Source organism: Trachypithecus francoisi, unplaced genomic scaffold (assembly GCF_009764315.1).
Source record: "Trachypithecus francoisi isolate TF-2019V2 unplaced genomic scaffold, Tfra_2.0 Contig01579, whole genome shotgun sequence".
Lineage (NCBI taxonomy): Eukaryota > Metazoa > Chordata > Mammalia > Primates > Cercopithecidae > Trachypithecus > Trachypithecus francoisi.
Window position 1 is genome coordinate 19520962 of NW_022681442.1, and position 24080 is coordinate 19545041.

Sequence of the window (24080 nt, forward strand, 5' to 3'; positions counted from 1 at the left end):
TTAGTCTGATGGGCTTCCATTTGTAGGTAAGTTGGCCTTTTCTTGGACTGCCCTTAACGTTTTTTCTTTCATTTCAATTTTGTAGAAGTTGAATCTGGAGAAGCTGATGATTATGTGTCTTACAGATGATCTTCTTATGGAGTATCCCACTGGGGTTCTGTGCATTTCCTGCATTTGAATGTTGGCCTGTCTAGCAAATTTGGGGAAGTTCTCATGGATGATATCCTGAAATATGTTTTCCAGATTGGTTCCATTCTCCCCAGCTCTTTCAGGTACATCAATCAGTTGTAGATTCTGTCTCTGTATAACTGCATATTTCTCACAGGTTTTGCTCATTCCTTTCCATTCTTTTTTTTCTGTTGTTGTCTGTCTTATTTCAGAAAGACAGTCTTCAAACTCTGAGATTCTTTCCTCCACTTGGTCTATTCTGCTATTAATACTTGTGATTGCCTTATGAAATTATTGTATTGTGTTTTTCAGCCCTGTCAGATTGATTATTTTCTTCTCTATGTTGACTATTTTGTTTGTCAGCTCCTGCAATATTTGTGATTTTTAGCTTCCTTGCATCAAGTTAGAACATGCTTCTTTATCTCAGAGAAGTTTGTTTTAATCTACTTTCTGAGGTCTACTTCTGTTATTTCAGCCATGTCAGCCTCAGCCCTATTCCAAACCCTTGCTGAAGAGGTGATGTTCATTTGGAGGAGAGAGGGAACTCTGGCTTTTCTGTGTTCTTGTACTGATTATTTCTTTGTTGGCTTTCAATCTTTGAGGTTGTTGACCTTTGGATGGAGTTTTTGTTTTGTTTTTCAACAGTCTGACCACTTTTCTGTAGACATGCTGTGGTTTGCTGGGCATCCGCTGTAGTCCCTAGTCACCTTGGATTTTCCAGTACCTGGAGGTATCACCAGTGAAGACTGTGAAATAGCAAGGATGGCAGCCTGCCCCTTCCACTGGGAGCATCCCAGGGTGGTACAGGCCTGTTGGCAGCCTGAACGCACCTTAGGAGGTGGCTGGAGACCCTGGTTGGGAAGTCTCACCCTGCCAGGGGGAATGGAATCAGGGACCCACTTAAAGAAGCAGTCTAGCCCCACTTTCATAGAGCAGCCAAGCTGTGCTGAGGTGTTGTTTCTGTCCCCTATAGGGTTGGGCTGTCCAAAGCCTTGAGGCTGGAATGGCTAAGTAGCTGAAACAGCAAAGATGACAGCCCACCCCTCCCTCTAGTAACTCTGTCCTAGAAAGTTTTCAAACCTCTGTCACCAGAGAACATCAGTGGGAATGGGTAGAATCCTGCCCATTGAGAAGGAACAGATCAGGGGCCTGCTTAAAGCAGTCTGGCCATGCTTTGGTAGAGCAGCTGTGCTATGTGGGGGTACTGCTTCTGCCCCTGGATGGTTTAGTTTCTCCTAAGCCTGCAGGCTGGAACAGCTGAATTGTCCAAACAGCAAAGATGGCAGCCAGTTCCTCCCTCCATCTTAGGGAGAAATCAAAACTCTGTCTGCCAGAGAATACGAGTGGGGCTTTCTGGAGGCCCTGGTTGGGAGACCTTGCCCTCAGATGGGGAATGGATTGGGGTCCTGCTTAAAGAAGCAGTCTGGCCATGTTTTGGTAGAGTAGCTGTGATGTTGTAGGGGGTCCCTTCTGTCCCTGGTCAGGTTGGTTTGGACTCTCCTAAACCTGCAGGCAGGAATGGCTGAGTCGTTCAAATAGCAAAGATAGTGGCCTGCCTCTCCCTCTGGCAACTCCATTCTGCCCCAGGTAAGTGCAATACTGTTGCCAGGGGCTGGCTGGAAATCTAAGACAGTGGATCTTCTCCTGTGAGGTGCTGTGGAACTGGGGCCCACAGACCAATGCCACTGGGCCTCCTGGATTCAGCTCTGTTCCTAGTGGTGTGTGTATAGATCTGGCCTCCCGCCTTGCCTCAGTTGCAGTCACCCCTGCTGGGGATCCTGGGGCTGGAGTATGTAAAGCTTCTCGGAATCTGTGCATGCCTGAGCAGCTGCTCTGCTGAGACTTCACGCAGCTGTGTGTCAGACCAAAAGCCCTGATGGAGTAGGTTCACGAGGAGATCTCTTGACCTGAGGGTTGCAAAGACCAGTGGGAGAAGTGTGGTTTCCCAGGGTCTCACATTCACTCACTGCTTCCCTGGGCAGGGGGAGGTTCCCTTGGCTCCATGTTGCTCCCAGGTAGACTGTTGCCCTGCCCTGCTTTTCTCCATTCTCCGTGGCTCAAACTATTTCCCTGATCAGTCCCAATGCGAGAACCTGAATGCTTCAGTTGAAGTTGCTGTATTTACTAGCCCCTTTTGTTCCTCTCTGTGAGAGCCCTGCACTGTAGCTGCTTCTAGTCAGCCATCTTCACTCCCTGACAATTCTTTTTCCTGTGATTATTTGCCACTCATGTATCTTCTTTGGTAAAATCTGTTCAAACCTTTTAACCAGTTTTTGAAAATAAGTTGGTTTTCTTATTACTGAGTTTTAAGCATTATTTATACATTCTAGCTACATGTCTCTTTAAAAAAATGTAACTTGCAAATGTTCTCCTTGAGCCTTTCTTTTTATTGTCTTAACTGCATTGTTTGAAGAGCAAAAGTTGTAAACTTTGCTGAAGTCCAATTTATCAATTTTTTTCCTTTATTGTTTGTGCTTTTGCTGTATCTAAAAACTCCTTCTTGACCCAAAGATACCAAGGCTGCTTCTTATTTTTTTTCTTTTGGAAATTTTATTTTCATTTTATAAAGTTTAGGTGTTGCATTTATTTGAATAAATTTTTGTATATGGTGTGAGTTATGGATCTCCAATTATTTCAGTACCATTTATTGCAAAGATGATTCTGTTTATTGAATTGCTTTGCATCTTTGTTGAAACTCAATTGCCCATACATGTGTGGGCCTCTTTTTAAATTCTACTTTGTTCCATTGGTATATTTGTTCATTTGTATGCTAATGCCACACTGTCTTGCTTACTAGAGTTTTATTAGACTTGAAATTAAGTAGTTTTAGTCTTCCATCTGCATTCCTTTTCAAAGCCGTGCTGGCTTTTTTTGATGGTTGGTATTCAGAAAACCTCTCCAAATCTCTGGACTGGGCCCTTTATGCAGCTCTGTCTTCCCTGGTACTCTGCTCCTCATGGACTCCAACTGCCTTGATCTTGGCTCTGTCTCATCAACTCAGTGAATTCACCAGCTTCTTCCAGGTTTCCTCTCCCTGTATTGTGTCCTGGAAATGCTCTTAAGGTGAGATGCTGGGTCAGTCATAAGGGTCACTCCATTTATTTCCCATCTCTCAAGTATTATTGTCCTTTGTTGCCTGGTGTTCAGTGTCTTGCAAACCATTGTTTCATATATTGTGTTTTTACTTGGTTGTTTCAGGATGGAGGGTGTAGCTGTTACTCCATCTTAGTCAGAGGTGAAGACACAAAGATGACTATTTTTCTATGTAATCTACTAGAGGAGCTACTAGCAAAATCCTAATTCTTTTTGCTTTTTCTATGTTGGATTTAATCATTTGGGTTAACCTCCACATTACAATTTGAAAATAGTGTTAAGAGGTTTGGCCTAGCAGTGGCTATGTCAAAACAGAACAAAATGCAGTTGTTTCAATTCCCATGTAATTAATGGCAGCTCAACATTTGGTGACTTGTGGATATATGGTGAGTTCTAATAGAGCAGACATAACAGGATATATTTTCAGAGATGCTGCTTGTTGAGGTCAATTCAATTCTACAAACTAGAGAGGGCTTCTTTTCTGTCTGTTCTGTTTGGGAAACTTCAAGTAGTTTGGCATGGAGAAGCACAATGTGTGTGGTGGGAAAGTGGAAAGGGAGACTAAGGGACAAAGGAGTGTTGTTAAAAGGTAAGGATAGAATAGTAGATAGGGTCTGGATGCAGTAGCTTTGCATACAGTAATGTGAAATTTGGATTACAGTGAAGGCAACAGAGAGTCTGGTTAATTTTAAAGAGTTTGGTGACATTTACTTTTTAGAAATAGTACTCTGATGCCAGGCATGATGGCTCATACCTATGATCCCAAAACTTTGGGAGACAGAGGTGGGAGGAGCACTTGAGGCCAAGAGTTCAAGTCCAGCCTGGGAAACATAGTGAGACCTCATTTCTATTAAAAATTTAAAAAATTCATGAGGTCAAGAGATCGAGACCATTCTGGCCAACATGGTGAAACCCTGTCTCTACTAAAAATACAAAAATTAGCTGGGCATGGTGGCATACGCCTGTAGTTCAAGCTACTTCGGAGGCTGAGGCAGAAGAATTGCTTGAACCTGGGAGGCAGAGGTTTCAGTGAGCCTAGATCATGCTACTGGACTCCAGCCTGGCAACAGAACTCTGTCTCAAAAATAAATAAATAAATAAAATAAATAAATAGCCAGTCATGGTGGCCTGTGCCTGTGGTCCCAGCTACTTAGAAGGCTGAGGTGGTAGCATCACTTAAGCCCATGAACTCAAGGTTGCAGTGAGCTATGATCACACATTGCATTCCAGCCAGGGTGACTAGATCCCTGTCTCCAAAAAAAAAAAAGAAAAAAAAAAATTTGCTCTGGCAGAAGAATTTGGACAATGCTTGAATGGGGTTTGATATAATCCCATTCATGATATAACAATCATGTCATATGCAGGAAGGTCTTTAGGAGGCTGTTGGAATAGTCTTGGTGAGGATGGAGGAAGACCTCGAGGAAACATTAGCCATGGGTTTGGAGAAAAGCAGGTAAGTTCAAGTAATTAAGAGGTAGTGTCAGTGGGACTTTGTAGTTGGGTAAACACATTTGGGGACTGGAAGGAGATGGGGCAGAAGAATCAAGGAGGACTTCTGGTTTTTAGACTCAACTAAATGGGAGGAGTTGGAACTATTGAATAAAAGGATGTATGTAGGTGTGTGTATGTGTGTAACAGAGCCTCAGAATTTGCTTTTTCTCAGGCATTCTGAGTCAATCAGGCCTTTCAGTTGCATGCCACATAAGTTCAATTCATAGTAATTTTTTTAAAAGGGAAATTTATTGGGTCTCATAATTGAAAAGTGTGGGAATATTTTAGCTTCAGGCACAATTGAATCCAGCTGTTCAGATATTTGTACGTTTTTGTAAATTGAGGATTTTGCATGTGTGTGTGCTTGGTGATGGTGGCAAATTATGGCTTCCATTCTATCAGTCAAATAATCTTAAAGAGAGTGGATCTTTGACAATCGTTCCAGTAAAAGTGATGGAACAAAATCTCATTGGATCTATTTGACCTATGTGTCCAATTTTAAGTCCATCCCTACAGACAGGTAGGTAGATAGAAGATTGCGATTGGCCAGACTAGGATCATGTGTCCTCCCCAGAAACCAGGGTTCACACAACTGAGTGTGTGATTCACTCTCCTCTCACTTCCAAGAAAAATGGAAGGACTGCAAAAAGAATGCGAATGGATGCTCATCAGACAAAGGTAATGCATGTCTCCTATAATTTACTTCCAGTTCTAGAGCAGCAGCTGTGCATTGGCTGAATGAAATTGCTTAACTCCAGCCACTCTTGAGAGCCTGTGTCACATCTACTCCCCCATCATAGTAACCTGCTGGCTTGTCATTGGACATTGTAACTCCTTTAAGAAGGAAAGATTGATTGTGTACATTGTTACCACGCTTTCCTACAGTGGAGCTAGTTTCAATTGATTTTAAGCCAAGGAAAGAGTCCATATCCCCAATTTGTGTTCATAGTGTGAACTCAATAGGGCTCATAAATGCCTCCTGAATAACAATGTCATATTGTCAATTACATTTATGTGACCTGCATGGAAATAATAGAACTGCACAGTTTCACTGAAACATGGGCTGTTAGAACTGGCAGGCACCTGAAGAATCATCTAACCTAGTGTTGCTCACACTTTCACATTCTAGGACCACTGTTAACATTAAGTTTTTTCTACTCCATATGAAATGCACGATGCATGATGCTTGCATGGATTCAAGAACCTGAATCCATGTTCTGACAGTTTGAGAATCACCAATCTAGTCCAAATAACTTCATTTTGACAGCTGAGGAAATCAAAGAAATTGAGAACAAAGAGAAGTGATTTGCACAAAGTCATGTAGCAGATATAGGGCAAGAACCTGGGTCACTTGGACTTTTCTCCCAATTTGGAGCTTTTCCCACGTATCAGGCTGACCCTATTGCATGTTTCATTGATAGAGAAGAATTTGGGGTACTTGAAAAATATTTCTGACCTTTAGGGAGGGATTGCTAGAGTAATTTCCTAGGCAAATTGGATTTTTAAATTTTGTTCCTTTTATTCCACTTTTCAGAGACATTTATTCTTGTCCTCTGCTTAATAAAAAGTAAAAAGGAGCTACCATTTATTCAGCGCTGACTCTGAAGTTATTTAATCTTCATGACAGTCTTGTCAATTAGATACTGTGATTTCCATTTTATAGATAATGAAGGAGGCTCAGACACATGAAGAAAATTGACCAGGTTTACACAGCTAGTCGGGGTGGGACTTCCTGAGCATCACTGGTGCTCTGCCTTTCCTCTAGTGAACGCTTTCTCCAGCCAATAAACAGACACTTCCCAGATGCTGAGAATATCCATGGCTATTTAGTTGGTTGACAATATAAAATGTTAATAACAATAAAATAATCTACAGTACTAAATTCTTTATGGAAACGATAAGCACCTAACATTTCAGACCTTCAGAAAAAAGCATATGTTGGCTTTTAGTCACTCAGACTTTCTAAAAAGGATCCTTTCCTCTTTCGGCTAACAGGGATCAGCAAACTGTAGCTTGTGGGCCAAATTTGGCCCACCATCTGTTTTTGTGAATAAAGATTTACTGGGACACAGCCAAACCCATTCATTTGTATATTGTTCATGGCTGCTTTTGTGCTACAATGGAAAGTTTGAGTAATTGTGAATGGATACCATATGGTTCACAAAGCCTAAAATATTTACTATATGGCCTTTTATAGAAAGTTTGCCAATCACTGGTCTACAGGAATAGATTGCAGGCTGTGTCCTCCAGAGACCTATTCACTGATATGCAACTCAAAAACCTCTTTTCCTGGGGCATGGGTGTCAGTGAACAAAGTTCTTGGAGGCATAGTATACTTCAAACAGAGCAATAGTGCTTTCATATGTATTAAATATTGAGTTTTCACAGGTAAATCTGTTCAGCTGTTTCAATAACCTGGAAACAGTTATACAAAAATACAGTTTGTGTTTTCTTGGTAAGTAGGGACCGCCTTGAAGGAGGTAATACGCCTCAGCCATTTCTTATATCATCAAACTCTCCACAGCAAAAATATTGTGATGGATTGTCCTTATAGACCTGTTTTACTTTCTCCCCAAACTTTATGGTCATTATAGGACATATTTCTTAAACTCTCAGTATAATTCCACTGGAAGCTTCTAACTCATCAAGTAAATACAATTTTGCAGTAAGCAGGACAACTTCTATTTCCCATATGAATGCTCAAATTCACTTTTTACAGGCACTAGCATTTTCCTACCAGGGACAGCAGTTAGACAGATTTATAGGACTTTCCAGAAATCTGACCTAATGACTCCAGTGCACTGATCACCCAACCTTCTTCAGAAGAATGTGACAGATTATGGTCTGTGCAACTTACCATGAACAACGTCCAGCATGCTAAAAAAAAAGTTACTAGACATGCAGAGAAACAGGGAAACGTGAGCCATAGTCAAGAGGAAAAACAGTAAGTAAAGAAAGACAGGATGGTTCTGATTTTGAAATTAGCAGGCAAGCACTTTAAAGAATTTATTGTACATGTGCTCAAGAATTTTTTAAAAAAGATAGTCATAATTATCGAAAAGAAAGTAACTCAATAGAAAAATAAAACTAAAAAGTGGAACCAAAATAAATTTTAGAACTGGAAATTTAAAAATGAAACACTCACCAAATATTTGGCCTTCACTTCTGACATCTTCCAAATCTTTCTTATTGGGCCAACCATAGAATCATTTGGGTAAAAATCAACTAGATTTGTTTTTACCCTTTATAGAAATACTATTTATGTTCTTTAACTTGTTGTAGGAATGCCTATCTACCTGTATGTAGGGAAAATATAAACAAGGGAAGGATTAATACCAAATTCAGGATGTGGTTACCTCTGGGAGGACGGAGGGCAAAGTGCTAGGGAAAGGAGTACATTGGGAGCTTTAGATGATAATATTTTACTTCTTAAGCTGGATGCCTGTATATAGATCTTCACTGTATTATTTTTTATTTTTCTTTGTAAATCTTAAGTATCACATGATATGCTTATGTAAAGAAAGACCTCATAATAATGCAAATGGAGCTGTCATTAATTCTCATCTTACTCATATCAGTTTTCTTTCCTAATAGTAACAATAACAAAGATAGGCCATGAATAGTTGGGAATTCTGGCAGAAGTAGGGACATAGCAGTAGAAAGCATAGAGTTGGAAGTTAAGGAAAATGTATTGGCAAGGACCCCCAAATATCAAATGTCACAGGAGCTCTGGCATGAAATGGAGAAAGAGTTCATGAGAGGGTAGGAGGAGGTACTGGCAGTAAGTTCCTGCTTGTTAAGCTTTGTCTTTTGCTGCTGTGGTCCAAGAAGATGCTTCTAGAAACAGAGTTAACCTGCTACCTGGTGCATGTGGCTGGGAAGGCCAAGAGAAATCCAGGAGCAGTGTGGAGCCCCTGCACCAGTGGGCTGAAAAAAAGCTGTCAATGTCTATTTTCCAAGGAGACTTGGACACAGCTGGCAGAGGCAAGGCAGTCAGCTTACCATTCAGAGGCAGGAAAGTGTTCACAGTGGGGTGGCTGAGTGAGTCTAGGCAAAGAAACACAGAGATAGGAACAAAGGATCAGGAGGTATGAGATCAAGTCCATATTAATATTAACAATGGCTGACATTCATGTAGCACTTACTAACTACATAAAGGGTTTATGGCACCCTTTAAACCCTTTGGGTCATCTCACTAAATCCTCAGAACAACCCTGTTACCTAGGTACTCACATGATCTCCATTTAATAGATGAGAAATTAGAGGCTCAAGGTCATACAGTAATAGGAGGTGGAGCTGGGAATGTAGTCGAGGCTGTCTGACCCTAGAGCATATACTTAACTGCAAACTGTTGCCTCAGCAGAATTTTGAAGAACAAGAATGATTATGGCCAGGAGTTGATTCCAACTCACAATCAGAGTGTCCAAGATTCAAAAGTCCAGAGAACAGATTGAAGTCGTCAATCAAATGCTAATAGCTGCTTCTGTAAGGGCTGAGCCCTGCCTGCCAGTTCTAAAATAATTGCAGCAGGTGTAATGAAGTTTTTCTGGGCTTGAAGCTTATGCAAATTTTGAAATTCTCTTTAATGCAAAAATATGTTTCTTTAAAAAATGTTACAAAAATATGACCATATAACACACAGCTGAGGTTTCTCTCAGGGCCTTGGAAGGGGCCCTTGAAGGTTGGGGGCATTGAAGTTTAAGCTTTCTCAGTGGCTTTGGCTGCTGCCTGTGTGTTTGGGGATCACGTAATTTTGTGGTTTGTGAGACCTTTATTGTCTGTCTCCTAACCTAGAAAGAAACTCTAGTAGAGAGAATGTGTTTTTTTAAAAAATTATTTTATTATCACATAGGGGTCATCGCTTTGTTGAGCTTCTAGGCTGACCTTTATTTTTGCCTTCTGATGGAAACATTTTTCTCAGATTGGGGACATAATATTCAGAGCCCAGTAGAGAGACAGGACATTCTAAGTCTTTCAGAAAGAGTGAAGTTAATATTGGAAATTGGCTAGCCAGGCGATGAAGAGCTGAGAAGCCAAACAGAAGTTCCTGAAGCAGCTCTGAGTTAGCAACTGCAGAAAGCTACACCACCCTTAGGAATGGAAAGATGAAGGAGATGGGGTTACAAAAATCTGGAAACCATGGCTATCTTACTGGAGATATGCCCAGTAGAAATGAGCATCATGAAGGGGGGACTTTTTACATAGCCCTGGGACAATGGGGAAGAGTCAGCTACTTTTAGAGAGGCTGTTCCCCTTCTCCCATCATTCAGTCTTTCACCAATGCCTTCTACTTGTCCAGAGCCAGTTGGCAAGGGAGCCTAGGAAATGTAGTTTTCAGCAGTAAATAGGTCAAGGTAAAGACTGGAAATAGATCTGAGATTCAGAGGTCTCATCACAAGATAAATACTTTTATGGAGTGTTATGAAGCGTGTTGTGATTCCACTCACCCTACTAAATTCATATGTTGAAGTGCTAATCTCTTACCTTAGAATGCAACTGTATTTGGACATAGGTTTTTAAAGACATAGTTAAATTAAAATGAGGTCTTTAGGGTGGGTCTGAATTCAATATGACTGTTATCCTTGTAAGAAGAAAAAACTTGGACGCAGGTACAGAGGGAAGACCATGTGACGACACAGGGAGAAGACAGCCATTTACAAGCTGAGGAAAGAGACCTCATAAGAAGTCCTACTGGCACCTTAATCTTGGACTTCTAGCCTTCAGAACCACAAGAAAATAAATTTCTGTTAAGCCACCCAGTCTGTGGTACTTTATTGTGGCAGCCCTAGCAAACTAATACAAAGAGGCTGCAGCATTCTGAGATACAGTGTGTTCCATTGTTGCCCCTGGAGAGTGTCTCCAATGCTCAATGATTAAACTTGATTGTTCCCAGGTTTCTCCAGCTTCCATTTGCAGAACTCAATTGGGTCATTCCTGCAGATGGAAATCTCATCCATCACCATTTGATTCTCATTTTCTTCCTAGAGATTCCAGGAGATCCTTTCTGTATTCCCCATCCATGAAGCATATCAATTCATTGTCTAATTTCAAGAAGTGACCTCCTTATCTGTGGGCCAGAAAGTAAAGAAGTGGTAAAATTTGCTTCTGAAACTGTCCAACTCCTCAATGAAAAACAAAAACTCTTTTTGGAGCTGTCTCAAATTCTACGTGGCAATGGTTAAATAATAATTCCCCTCAGACCAGATGGCAATTTGATGCTTTAGAGGCAAACTGCTACCTTTTCATTTTCCCTCTGCTGCATCACAATTCATGTGGATCACGACAACAGGAGCAGGAGGAAGAACATTCTGCATTTTCTCTCCATCTGTTCCTGTGAGGCCAGTGTGACAACAGTATGGCATTCGCTGCAGGATGACAACACAAGGCTCAAGACTCAGACCAGCAGCATCCTATTTTATAATAGGAATCTGTACTGCTAGACCCTGGAGGGAAATGTGGCCAATTCCAGGGCCTGAAAATATGATTGTGTCCAATGATGTAACAAATAAAATGGTATTTAGCTATAAAATACCAGGGCTCAAGGCTTGGATGGGACTTCCCATCTGTGTGACCTTGGGCAAGTTACCTTCTCATTCTGGAGGTGAATATCTCCTCTGTCAAGTGGGGACAATGCCTTACTGACATATTGGGCCATTGAATTAATCAAATGCATTGCTTTGTGTAGGTATGTGTAGCTCTAAATTAGCACTAACAAAAGCATACAAAAGTTGTGATTATTTTGTCGTGATCCTAGACTTTTAAACAATTTAGGGATAGAAGACTGTTTTCTGCTCTTTTTTGCCGAATATATAGAGAGGCAAATATAATTCTCCACCACCCAAGTCACTGGGTAATTTATGATTGAAAACTTTGGCTTCATTGCATAGCAGAGACATTGGAAGAACTAAGAAAACCTAGAATGGTAATTTCTCCCATTAAAAAAATCCCCATTTCAAGGTATTTCTCCCCAAATAATTTCTTTAAGTATAGTGTTATTCATGCAGCAGGGTAATTTCTCTTGTCAGCTTTACTGAGGTATAATTTACATACAATAAAACGCACCAATTTCAAGTATACTATTCAATGAGATTTGACAAATATATGCAGTTTTGAAACCACCATAATTGACAGGGTAATCTTTGCAGATAATGATTTATGATTTTCCTGCTTTCTGTTTTCCAAAATGAGTAGTGGGCTCTAGCTCCCTGACTTGGAGAGGTTTGTGGCTGTACGAAGGGCAAATATGGGCTGTAAGATGAGCCTCTCCGTAACTTTGCTTTTCAGCATCCCCAGGCATGAAGGAGCTTATGCTAGGTGTCCTGGTGGGGAAAAAAGGGAGTACCTCAGAGGGAGATGAGAATGCAGATGGTGATGAAGAGGATGGTGATGATGATGATTAAATGTCAGGTCCCAGTCTCAGGGCTTTTACATGTGTTAGCTCATTTAATCCTCATAACATCCTGTGAGGTAGCTTCTATTTTGTTTCCCATTTTATGGATGAGAAAACTGAACCACTTTGTGGCAGAGCAAGGGTTTGAACCTGTAACCTACTCTATAGCCTAATGTGTGAAAATAAAAGCATTTTCCTAGAACCAGAAAGAAAAGTTCAGAATCTGGAAAAGAGAGAGAGGAGCTATTATTTTTTTTCAAGCTGTGGGAAGCAATGCCCTGCTACTTCAGAGAACAATTTCACTGGAGAAGACTAGGCAAAGAAAGGACCTTACAGATGAAGATGATGGATTTGTCAGGGCTAAACAATTTGAAGGGGCACCCCAGTGTCATAGGATTAGGTAGAGACTCTGTGTTCTTTGCTTATGCTTGTAGAAGGATCTCCAAGTCAAATGGAGCTTATATATCTAGCCAGCTCATTGGAAAAGGGCCTGAAGATAATGTTAATCTTCATATGTTCTTAAAATTAATCATAGTTAGAAAACATAACCTCTTATTTTATAGAACTTTGAAAAGGGGAATTGAAACTCACAATTCAAATTCCAGAGCCGGATAATACTTCCCAAAGCAGGAACTCTTCTGGCCTTGAAACAACTATTTTCACTGAACTCTTTTTCCTGGAATGTTAAGGAGGCAAGGAAGACAACATCTGAGATGAACTCACCAGGTAGCTCCTAAAAAAAAAAAAAAAAAAAAAAAGGAGACAGGAATACCAGTGTTAACTGCCCAATTTCTTATATCCCAGGGTGTTATCTTCTGAATATAATGTGGGGGTTAAAATATAAGAACCATTAAAGATGAGCGCTTCAGGGTTTACATAAAAGCAATATAGTAAAATATAATGCTTACATTTTAACATTACATGAGAAAAGCAGTTCTAGAATACAATACTGATTATATCATTTTTCTGATTAAAATAATTCTGCCTCTCTGCTATACTTGGTGGTATAGCCTGGAGAAAGCCCTTCCACTTTCGCAGGTAGCACCAGTGGAGAACCAGTGGAGCCTCAGCATCACCAGAAAAACCAAGCAAACCAAAATAAAGCCACAAAGGATCTGAGGTTCTGTTGGAAGCACAGGCCACAACTGTAAGTCAAGACAAATGAGCTAAACCTAAACTTAAACAGGGTGACATTCTGCCAAAATAAGAGACTTAAATAAGACCAAAAGCTTCTAACACAATAGACAAAATTACTAGGATATAATAACAAATCACCTACCCACGTACCCAAGAAATGGCACTGGAACAATTGGACATCCATAGGTAAAAAATGAAAAGGAAAACAAAAAGTCTTCAACTAAGTCTCACATATTATATAAAAATTACAGATCATGGACTTATATGTAAACCATAAAACTATAAAATGATAAAACTTCAGGAAAAAACAAAAATTTCAAGGTTTAGGGCATTGAGAACATTAAGAAAGGCACAATCCATAAGAGCAAAAATTGATAAATTAGACCTCTTCATAATTAAAAGCTTCTACTATGAGAAAACCCATGTGACGAGGATAAAAGACAAGTTATAGACTGGGAGGAAATATTTGCAAACCACAAATCTGACAAAACACTAGTATCTGGAATATAGAGAGAATTATCAAAGCTCAAGTTAAAAAATAAAGCAAACAATCTAGTTAGAAAATGGGCAAAAGACACGAGATATTTCAATGAAGAGGATGTCCCCATGGTAAACGATCAAACAGATGTTCAACATTCAACACCATTAACCATCAGGTCAAATTGACACCTCATTGAGCTCTCAATATAGCCCTATAAGAATGACTAAAAACAGTTACAGCAATTGCTGGCAAAGTTGCAGAAAAATTGATATAACTCATACCTTGCCGTTGGGAATGTAAGAGAGTACCGTCATTCTGGAAAATAGTTTGGCAGTTTCTTAAACTAAACATACAATTACAATATAATCTAGCAATTTCATTTCTGGGCATTGATCCTAGAGAAATAAAAATTTATATTCATACAAAAAAACCTGTGCATGAATGTTCATATCAGCTTTATTTATAATGACAGAAAGCTAGAGTAAGTCCAGGTGTTCTTCAATAGGTGAAAGATTAAACCATGGTCCATCTGTATAATACTCAGCATACAACTGATATACTCAGTTGATACAATTGATATACTCAACGACTTGGATGACTCTCTAAAGAAATATGTTAAGTGAAAAAATGCTAATATTTAAGGTAGAATTCCATTTATGTAACATTCTTGAAATGACAATATTATAGACAGGGGGAGATGACTAGTGATTGCCAGAGGCTGAGGATAGGGAGGGGTTTTACAGATTGAATTGTATCTCCCCAAAATTCACATGTGGTGGCGGTCCTAACCCCCAGAATCTCAGAATGGGACTTAATATGGAAATAGGGTCATTGCAGATAAAAATAGTTAAGATGAAGTCAACCTGGAGTAGGGTGAGCCCCTAATCCAATTTGAGTGGTGCTCTTTATAAAGGAGGAAATTTGGAGATACACACACAGGGAGAACACTCTGTAACAATGAAAGCAGAGATCTGTAAGTCAAGGAATACCTAAGATGGCCAGCAAACCATCAAAAGCTAGGAAATGAAACAGGATTCTCTCGTACCACTCCGAAGGAACCCAGCTTGCTGAACCATTGATCTTGGACCCCTAGCCTCCAGAACTATGAGACAATAAATTTCTGTTTAGCCATCCAGTTTGTCGTGCTTTATAACGGCAATCCTAGCAAACTAATACAGGGGCTGAAGGTGGTAGGAGGAAAGTGAATTTGGCCATAAGGGGTAGTAAGAGAGATCCTCATGGTGCAGGAACTGTTCTGAATCTTGGCTGCATCAGTGTCGATGTCCTGGATGGGATATTGTACTATAGTTTTGCAAACATTGTGGTAAACTGGGTAAATGGTACAGGATCTCTCTGTTATTTCTTACAACTGCATCTGAATCTACAATTGACTCAAAAATTTTAAAAATATACATTTGACATGCTGGAAAAATATATATTTGAAAATGTACTCTTCTATTTAACATGTAAAGTTTAGTTATCATTTTTGAAGAATATGTATTTTCCCAGAATGTTTGAGGCGAATATAATAGTCATGTAGCTGGAAGACCACAGCCTCAACTTCTACATGGGTCTAGGAAGCTGGCAGGCAGAGACTAGTTGAGAGAAGCCCTGTGGGGAGGAAGGGCAATAATAATCTGAACGTAGAGGCTTGTGTTGGGGAGAGGAAATACTTAAAATTGGAGCAAAGGCTCAATCAGTATTGATTTTCTCCTTGTGGCTATTTCCCCAGAAGAGGCTTGGAGCCTTAGGGCATTGCCTGTCTGTGTCCACCCTTGCTCTATCCTGCTCCATCCTGCTCCTCCCTCCGACTCCTCCCTCCCACCATGTTTAAAGGTTGTCTTCATTTTCAGCCAAGCAGTCTCTGGAGTTCTCCACCAATATGGAGATGACCTGCTTGCTCATCTGCAAATAAAGAGCCAAATAAAGTTAGATGGGGAAGAGGGTTTGTGTATGTAGTTTGAGAGCAAGAAGCGGTATGGGGAGAGGATGCGAAACTATACCCTTTTATCCTATTAAGCAAGTTCCTTCTCTTTTATCTTTTGTGCCTCAAGCACAGGAAAAATGTCTGCTCTTGGTGTCTGCTGATCTGCTTGTTTTCTTTCTTTAGAAAACTTGACAAACTAAATAACAATGCAGCAAAGCAGCTGCCATGGAATTAGGCACAGTGTAGGTCCACTTTCAAGTGTGGTTAGTGGAAAGAGCATTAGCTTTGCAGGCTGAGGGGCCTGTGTTCAAACCCCTCACCCCCAACTTAGATACTGATCTGCTTCATGACCTAGGTGACCTAATTACTGACTCAAAGCCTCAGCTTCCTCCACTGTAAGATGGAAATAAGAGGATTTTTTGGGAGAAGATTTAATGTGATAATAAATCACCAAGGTAAGTGCTTAAAGTTTAGTAAGTAATCAATAAATGTTTATTCCCTTCCTTTCTTCTTTCCTGGAGAGCTGAATTCGGAACTAAATAGCATTCTTCTCTCAAGCACTACTTGGAAGGGATCATGGATGAGATAATAAGTCTATTAGTTGTCTATTGCTGCATAAGAAATTACCCCCAAATTTAGTGGTTTAAAACAATAAACATTTATTATTTCACAGTTTCTGTGGATCGTAAATCTACATGTTCCTGTCTCAGGATCTTTCTCAAGGCTTTAATCACTATGCCATCCAGGACTGCAGTCTCATATGAAGGCTTGACTGGGGAAGGAACTGCTTCCAAATGTACTTTTGGATTTGGCAGCATTCTGTTTCGTGGATTGCTGGACCTGGGTTCTTTGCTGGCAGTTGGCCTGAGATCTCCCTGAGTTGCCATGTGGGTCTCTCCTAAGGACAGCTCACAACATGGCAACTGGAGTATAGCAGAGGAAACAATAGAGAGCAAGAGGGAATAAGCAAGACACAAGCCAGAGTCTTTTTTTGTAACCCAAACTCATCCCTTTTGTTGTATTCTATTCATTAGAAGCAAATTGTTAGGTCCAGTTCACAAGGGGAGAGAATTACACAAGGATATGAATACTTGGAGGTGGGGATCATTGGGAGTCACATTAAAGGCTGCCTACTACCTTTTGTCCTCTGGTCCCTAAGAAGTCACATCTCTCTCACATGCAAAGTATATTCAATCATTCCCAAGAACCCCAAATGCCCCCATTTATAAAGTATCAGCTATGTGTTCCAAATATCATGATGCATATCAGGTTCGGGGGAGGATGAGACTCCTTGAATATAGTTAAGCAGAGTTTTTGAGTACAGTTTCTGTCAATATGAAGATCTGTGAAATTAAAGAGACAGTTACCTGCTGGGCCCCACTCAACATACAGTGGTGGGGCAGGCATAGCCTAATTGCTATTAGACATTCCTGTTCAAAAGGGAAAAACGTGAGCCTACAGAGTGGTAGCTGGTCTATAGAAATTTTGGAATTTCCATGGAAACTTCAAAATTCCCATTTAGATGGCATCCTCATCTTAGCTCAAAGGTGACTGAGGTGTAGTCGGGTCAGATGAGGATTTAAATTATGGTCTCACTCAGCAGTCACTCAGCATTTCTGAACTCAGTTTTCCTATCTGTAAAGTAGGAATCATATTTTCCTCTCTCAGGTTGCTAAGAGGATGAACAGAAAAAGAGATATTACATGTAGAGCTCTAGACAGCTGAAGACCCAGGACTGGCTCAATGCATCATTATCATAAACATGAGGAAGGCACTTTTATTCCCCAATTTATAGATGGAGATATTAAGGCTGAGGGAGATTCAGTTAATAATTCAAGTATTTATAGCTGGTGAAATGATAGAGGCAGGAGTAGAATTCAGACTGGCCTGACTTTGATGTCCATGTCTGTCTACTGTACAGAAGACTTTCTTGACTCAGTCTTACCTGCATGTCCTCTACCCCCCAGACTTACAGACACCACAGTCTAGGTCCCTGTGCAGAACCTCTTCATTGCATTTGACTGTTCTCGGGGACTGCTGGGCTCTTCTTGCTTGACTCAAAGGGGTGTTACTTTTTTTTTTCTCCTTGAGGCAGGGCGTTACTCTTTTGCCCAGGCTGGTGTGCAGTGGTACAATCATGGCTCCCAGACTCAAACATTCCTCCCACTTCAGCCTCCTGAGTAGCTGGAACTTGGGACTATAAGTGCACACCACCAGGCCTGGCTTTTTTTTTTTTTTTTTTCTCATAGAAACAGAGTTTTGCCATGTTGCTTATGTTGGTCTTGAACTCCTGGGCTCAGGCGATCCACCTGCCTCAGCCTCCCAAAGTGCTAGGATTACAGGCCTGAGCCACCATGCCCGGCCAAAAGGGTGTTACTTTAATGACAACTCTTCAGGTGTTTGAGTAGGTTAGGGATGGAGGTCTTTGAAGTCCATAGACCTAAACTTTTGTAGTTGCACCATGGCCCAAAGCCTCTGTCATGCTGGGAACCAAACTTGATGTTTCAGAATCACATTGTGGGAGCTTTTAAAACTTAAATCTCTTCATTGCTGAAGACTATGAATCAGATAAGCTAAGAGGAGCCAGGAATTTAAAGTGCTGTACATGTTTTTAAAACTTTCTAGATTTCTCCAAAGCCAAGCCCTAACTGGTATCCCTTGGTGTTACCATCTGCTCTGATGGCCTGCATGGATGGTCAGAAGTTGCTTTGTTCAAATTGAGTCATTAAAGGTCATATTAGCATCCCGGCTGTCCGAGCATCTGGAGTGAGTATAGGGGGAGGTCAGGAAAATTTTCTGGCCCCAGAACCCTACAAATAGCCTCACTGGCATAGGCTGGAATGATTTGTATGCATTACTAAACTGTGTTTGATATGCAAACACTCTAGTCAGTATTTGGCTATCTTTGGAAGAAGGAACTCTCTGTCCTGTTTACATTTTGCTGCTTCTATTTGATATGCTAGCATTTTAAATTCACTTTTAAGAGTCTGTAGAGGATCTCTACCAAGAGAGGCTGCTTGTCACAAAAGCTATCTCACATCCGCCATTCCAGATACTCAAACTTCTTAGGCTAGCCTGGAACCATCTCAGGGCTGAGAATTTAGAGACACAGCTCAGAGGGTAATTTAATACGCAATTGTCTGTCAATAGGAGTCTAACCTAGAGGTTTTTTTTTTTTTTTTTTTTTTTTTTTAAAAAAAGATAAATCATACCAGAATAAAATTCTTAAGTTGCTAAGGGCCTTAATTCTGGATGCACTTTAAAATAGAGGCAGTGAGCTATAAAAGATTTATGTAAATGTTTCTCCAGTGGGAATTCTGAATTCTGATTAAATCGGTCTGTGGGATGAGTTTGGGCATTTATATATGTAGTTAAGCTTCCCAAGTGATTCTAATAAATTAATGAATTGGGAAGAACCAATTGTGGTGCCTTCCTACCTCAAAACCAGGTAAGCCTAGCTTCAGACGCTGGGGTCTAGGATTTAAAAGCTGTGTGATCGTATTCAATTTCTTTGAGCTGGTGGCATGACAAAAGGCTTGGGTGAGGTAGAAGGAACTGGGGGAGGAGCCCGCCCTAGACGTTGGCAATATGTGGGCACATTGTCTGGAAAATTTCAAGGAATAACAGCAAATCAAAGTAAATCTGCTTTTTGTTTTCACTAAACACTAGCAATTTTAGATAACATTAGAAATAAAGTACTCTTCCCCAAAGGGATGACTATTTCCACCCTCATCTCCCCTCTACAGTCTGGTATGCCATTGAACTTGTTTCCTCTTCTGTAAAGCTGGGTAAAATAAAGATAAAAATACCTACTTTGTAGGGTCGCCTTTGTAGTTTAGAAAAAGTTTGTACAAAATGTTTCTTGATCACTGTCCTAGAGTGACTCTCCTGGCAGACTGCCTGGCTTGAATCCCAACTCCATTATTGCAACTTTGAATTGGTTACTTAGTTCCTCTGCCTCAACTTTCCTTACCTGTAAATTGGGATAAGCAATCACCTACTTCATAGCACTGACTTGTTAATGAGGTAATAAATACAACGTATTTTGGATCGTGCTTGACACATAGTAAACCCTCAATATATATTAGCTATTATTACTGGCATATACTTAGATGTTTATTTACTTGTAATTATTTTATGGTAAATCAATATGTTAAGCACCAATACCTCTAAGTGTCATTTATTTCCTAACTGATCAAAATAAAAAGTTCCCTATCCTATAATGATGTCAAAAGAGTGAACTCCCTCAGCATCCCTTGGTACCAGGTACCTTGTCTACTCTAAAAATCTTATACTTTCATCCCTTTCCTCACATATCTATTCTGGAAATGGACAAGGCCTCATAACTGACATTTTAGGGCTTCATTTTGACATTTCATAATTGACATTGTCAGTCACCTGCCTCAAATACAATAAGATCTTGTTTATAATGTAGAATCTTAGGAAAGAAAGTTAAAAGAGCATGCCAAATAGGTATGCAATTCTGGTTAAAAATAAAATTTTCACTTACAAATGATGACATCACTTAATCTTATTACTCTAAGAACATTAACTATAGTATTTTACACTGTTTAGCACTCAAAGTACACCATGTACTATGCTAAGAACTTGACAAGCATTGTCTTACTTAATTCTCAATACAACTCTGTCAGAGCGGTTCTGTTACTGGCCGTGTTCTATAGGTGAAGAAATGAAAGCCCAAGAAGGTAAGCACTGGTCTCATAAGTACATCTAATAAGGGGTAGCTTCAAACCCAGGCCTCTGTCTCTGAAATCCATGTTCTTAATAACTGCCACCATCAGTGTGTGTACACACGTCATTTTCTCATAGCACATGTTGCCTGTAGAGTTATAAGTTACTGAGTTTACTACATTCTGAGCAGCCGTGTCTGCAGGTCTGGAGATACAAAGTCATTCTGAGAGGAAATTCTCCATCCACAGAATTAGTTCTATATTTGGAGTTTATTTTACACAGATTTTAGAGCCAGCACATACCCTTTATAAGGGTAGCGTATAAATGAAGTGTAGCCTTGCCAACTTCATTTGGGCAGTTTTCTGGTTTTCATTCCACTTGGAGAAGTTCATCCCTGCCATTACGTAATTACAGCACCTGTACATCAGTGGGCACCTGGGATGTCTTATACTTGCTTTTCCTAGCTAGATCTGGTTCTTTGTAGTGCAGCCCAACGCACTCTGGAAGAATTCTCTCTGGTTGATGTTTCTGTTGGAATTCACTCTTGGCTGGAAAGATGCTCTTGTAATTTTCCATATCCATCCACAGGCCTTTGTCTTCTGCCATATATTCCCAGCCCCTTTCCTCAGGATCCATTTCCATGCACTCATTTTCTAACTCATTATTGCAATGGCCATTACAATTACAACTGGCTTCTTAATTCATGGCTGCTCTGATCATCATGACAATTATGGTTAATTCACAGCAGCTCTTATTGTTGTCATTATTATTCATTTATTCAGTTTCATTTTTAATACAATTATGGCTTGAGCCAGGGCATCCCAGGTCTCCACAGGGTGAGAGTACACCATGCAGTGTGGTGCAATCAAAGTAGCATAGGCCTCTTTATTGCAAAAACAATATTACAATAATAAAAGAAGTTGAAAAGAAAAAAATTACTCCTAATTTAACCACTCTTGCAAAACTGTTTTAATTTTCCCCAAGCTTCTTTCTAAATTAACTCAATGCTTTTACATTGTAGTAATTACAGTGTAACTATGTTTTTTTCTTTCAGTTGACACTATACCAAAGACAGTTTTCCAAGTTATTTTACTGTCCCCATAAATTTTATGTTCAATTAGAATCTCTCTAGCTGTATGACCTTCAGCCTGTTAACACAGACTTTGTGAGGTATACTGAAAACATAATTTATAATGCTTTCCTGTCTCATGAGGTGAAGAATTGTTGAGAAGGTAAATATGCCGATATTTAGCTGAGGACTCAGAGAAGGGAGTTTCTATATGTATTAGCTTCTATTTTATCTCTCCTCAAATTTCGACTCCAGTGGTCTATTTTCTATCAATATCTCCACCTTTGGGGCTGAAAAGCTTAGTAATTGAAATTCCTCTTAAAATACAGATATTTTTTGGAGTTCACTAATAAGCATTGTAAATTAACACTTGAATTTTGTGAGCCATTCCCCACCGGGAAGACATAATGGGAAGACATACTTGACCATTTTGCTGGGCCAGTTCAGATAATGACTACCTTAAAGATAGCTGTCTTTCTTCAAACTTCTTGTTCTAGGCCAAAAGACTTGACAACTGCATATCTTAAAAATATCAATCTTTCAATTTCATTGATTACAAAAAACAATGTTAAACTTGAAAAGGCATTTAAAAATTTGTATATATCTTCTGTGACTTCACCACACTCATATAACTGGCTGCTTATTAGATAATAATAATGATCTATATTAAATTTGGTATTCTGCCTTTGCCTACTGCTGAGTGCCACAACTTTCATTAGTAATTCCTGCAATATTATCAAGTTAATGTCTTCTAATTTACTAGTTCATCCTCCTATGTTTGGACATGTAGATGGTTTTCAGTAATGTTGTATTATACATAATACTGCAGTAAGCAGCTTCACCTATGAATCATTTGTCTCATTTTTCTTTATTTAAAATGCTTCTCCAGGACAAATTATCAGGAGCAGGATTATGGATACATAGGGAAGAAACTACTTAATAGTTCTCGAAGGGCCCAAGATGCAGCTTTCCACAAGATCTGTAAATTTAACACTCATTTAATTTAGCAAATGTTTTACTCATATTCAGAGTAGCAAATTAATACCAATTCCAACCATAGAAAAGTAGATTAAGGGACATTTTATAAAATGAAAAAATATTGTACCATTTTTTGAGCAAGTAAGCAATCATTCAGTTCTTCTTCCCCTCCCCTCCCCTCCCCTCCCCTCCCCTCCCCTCTCCTCCCCTCCCCTCCCCTCCCCCCCCCTCCCCTCCCCTCTCCCCTCCCCTCTCCTCCCCTCTCCCCTCCCCTCCCCTCCCCTCTCCCCTCCCCCTTCCCCTCCCCCTCCCCTCCCCCTCCCCTCCCCCTCCCCTCCCCCCTCCTCCCCCCTCCCTCCCCTCCCCTCCCCCCTCCCTCCCCTCCCCCCCCCCCCTGTATAATTTCCTGACAGATCAGGAAATTATACAGTTAAGTGCTTGTTTCTATGATAACAATGATAACACAACAAAACCACCTAACATTCATTCATTGTTTGCTATGTATCAGGAATGTATGCTATCTTGTTTAATTCTCACTGTAATCCTATAAAGCAGGTGTTATCTTCATAAATGAGGAAACAGGATCACAGAGAAGTTAAATAACTTGCTCAAGAACAAAGTGCTAAGAAGTAACAGAACCAGAATTTGAAACCAGGAAGCCTAATAGTGAAGCTCCTGCTTCCAATACTAATGTGTAAGGGAAGTGGGAGCCACGGACTTGCTATGGGACCTTGTACACTTTTTTTTTTTTTTTTTGAGATGGAGTCTAAATGTGTCACCCAGGCTGGAGTACAGTTATGTGATCTCAGCTCACTATAACTTCCACCTCCCAGGTTCAAGCGATTCTCGTGCCTCAGCCTCCTGAGTAGCTGGGACTACAGACATGCACCACCATGTCTGGTTTTGTATTTTTTTGTATTTTGTATTTTGTCTAAGTTTTGTATTTTTTAATAGAGATGGGGTTTTATCATGTTGGCCAGGTTGGGCTTGAACTCTTGACCTCAAGTGATCCACCCACCTTGACCTCCAAAGTGTTGGGATTACAGGTGTGAGCCACCGCAGTCAGCCCCTTAGACACATTTCTTAACTTTGATCTCCACTAAGTTCCTTCCTGGCCCTGAAAATGGACCTTCTTCCACCTTGTTCTGTGAAAAAGCAGCTTTAGGAGCCTGCTTGCAGCGTCAAGGGCAGTTTGCATTGGCCCTGCAGAGGAGTGGACCAGCACTTCACCAGCACTTCTGAACTAAGATGTTGACTGAGTGGCCTGTGGCAAAAAAAAGAGTTTTGAATTCCCTTTGTTCTCCCCTTTTATGTTGTCCAAAGAAAAACCAAAGCCAAAAATGCCCTTTGAAGCTATTTTCTATATGAAAAAGTAAATAGAACTTTTCCTAATGCAAGACTCCAGACTGGGAGCGGAATTTCAGTAAAGCTGCCCTGATGGCCAATGCTCTGGGACCACTGCCTGGTGGGGAGATGGACCCAGAGTGGCAGCCAGAGCCAACTCCTTATGTTCCTTCATCCCATTCACTAAATTCTGTTCCTGACAATTTCAATTGTTTAAGTCATATGAATGAGAAGCTTTGAGCATCCTTTGAATAACACAAAGTCAGTTAGTATGGTAAATACTAATAAGCTTGATTCTTGCTGTGTGTTC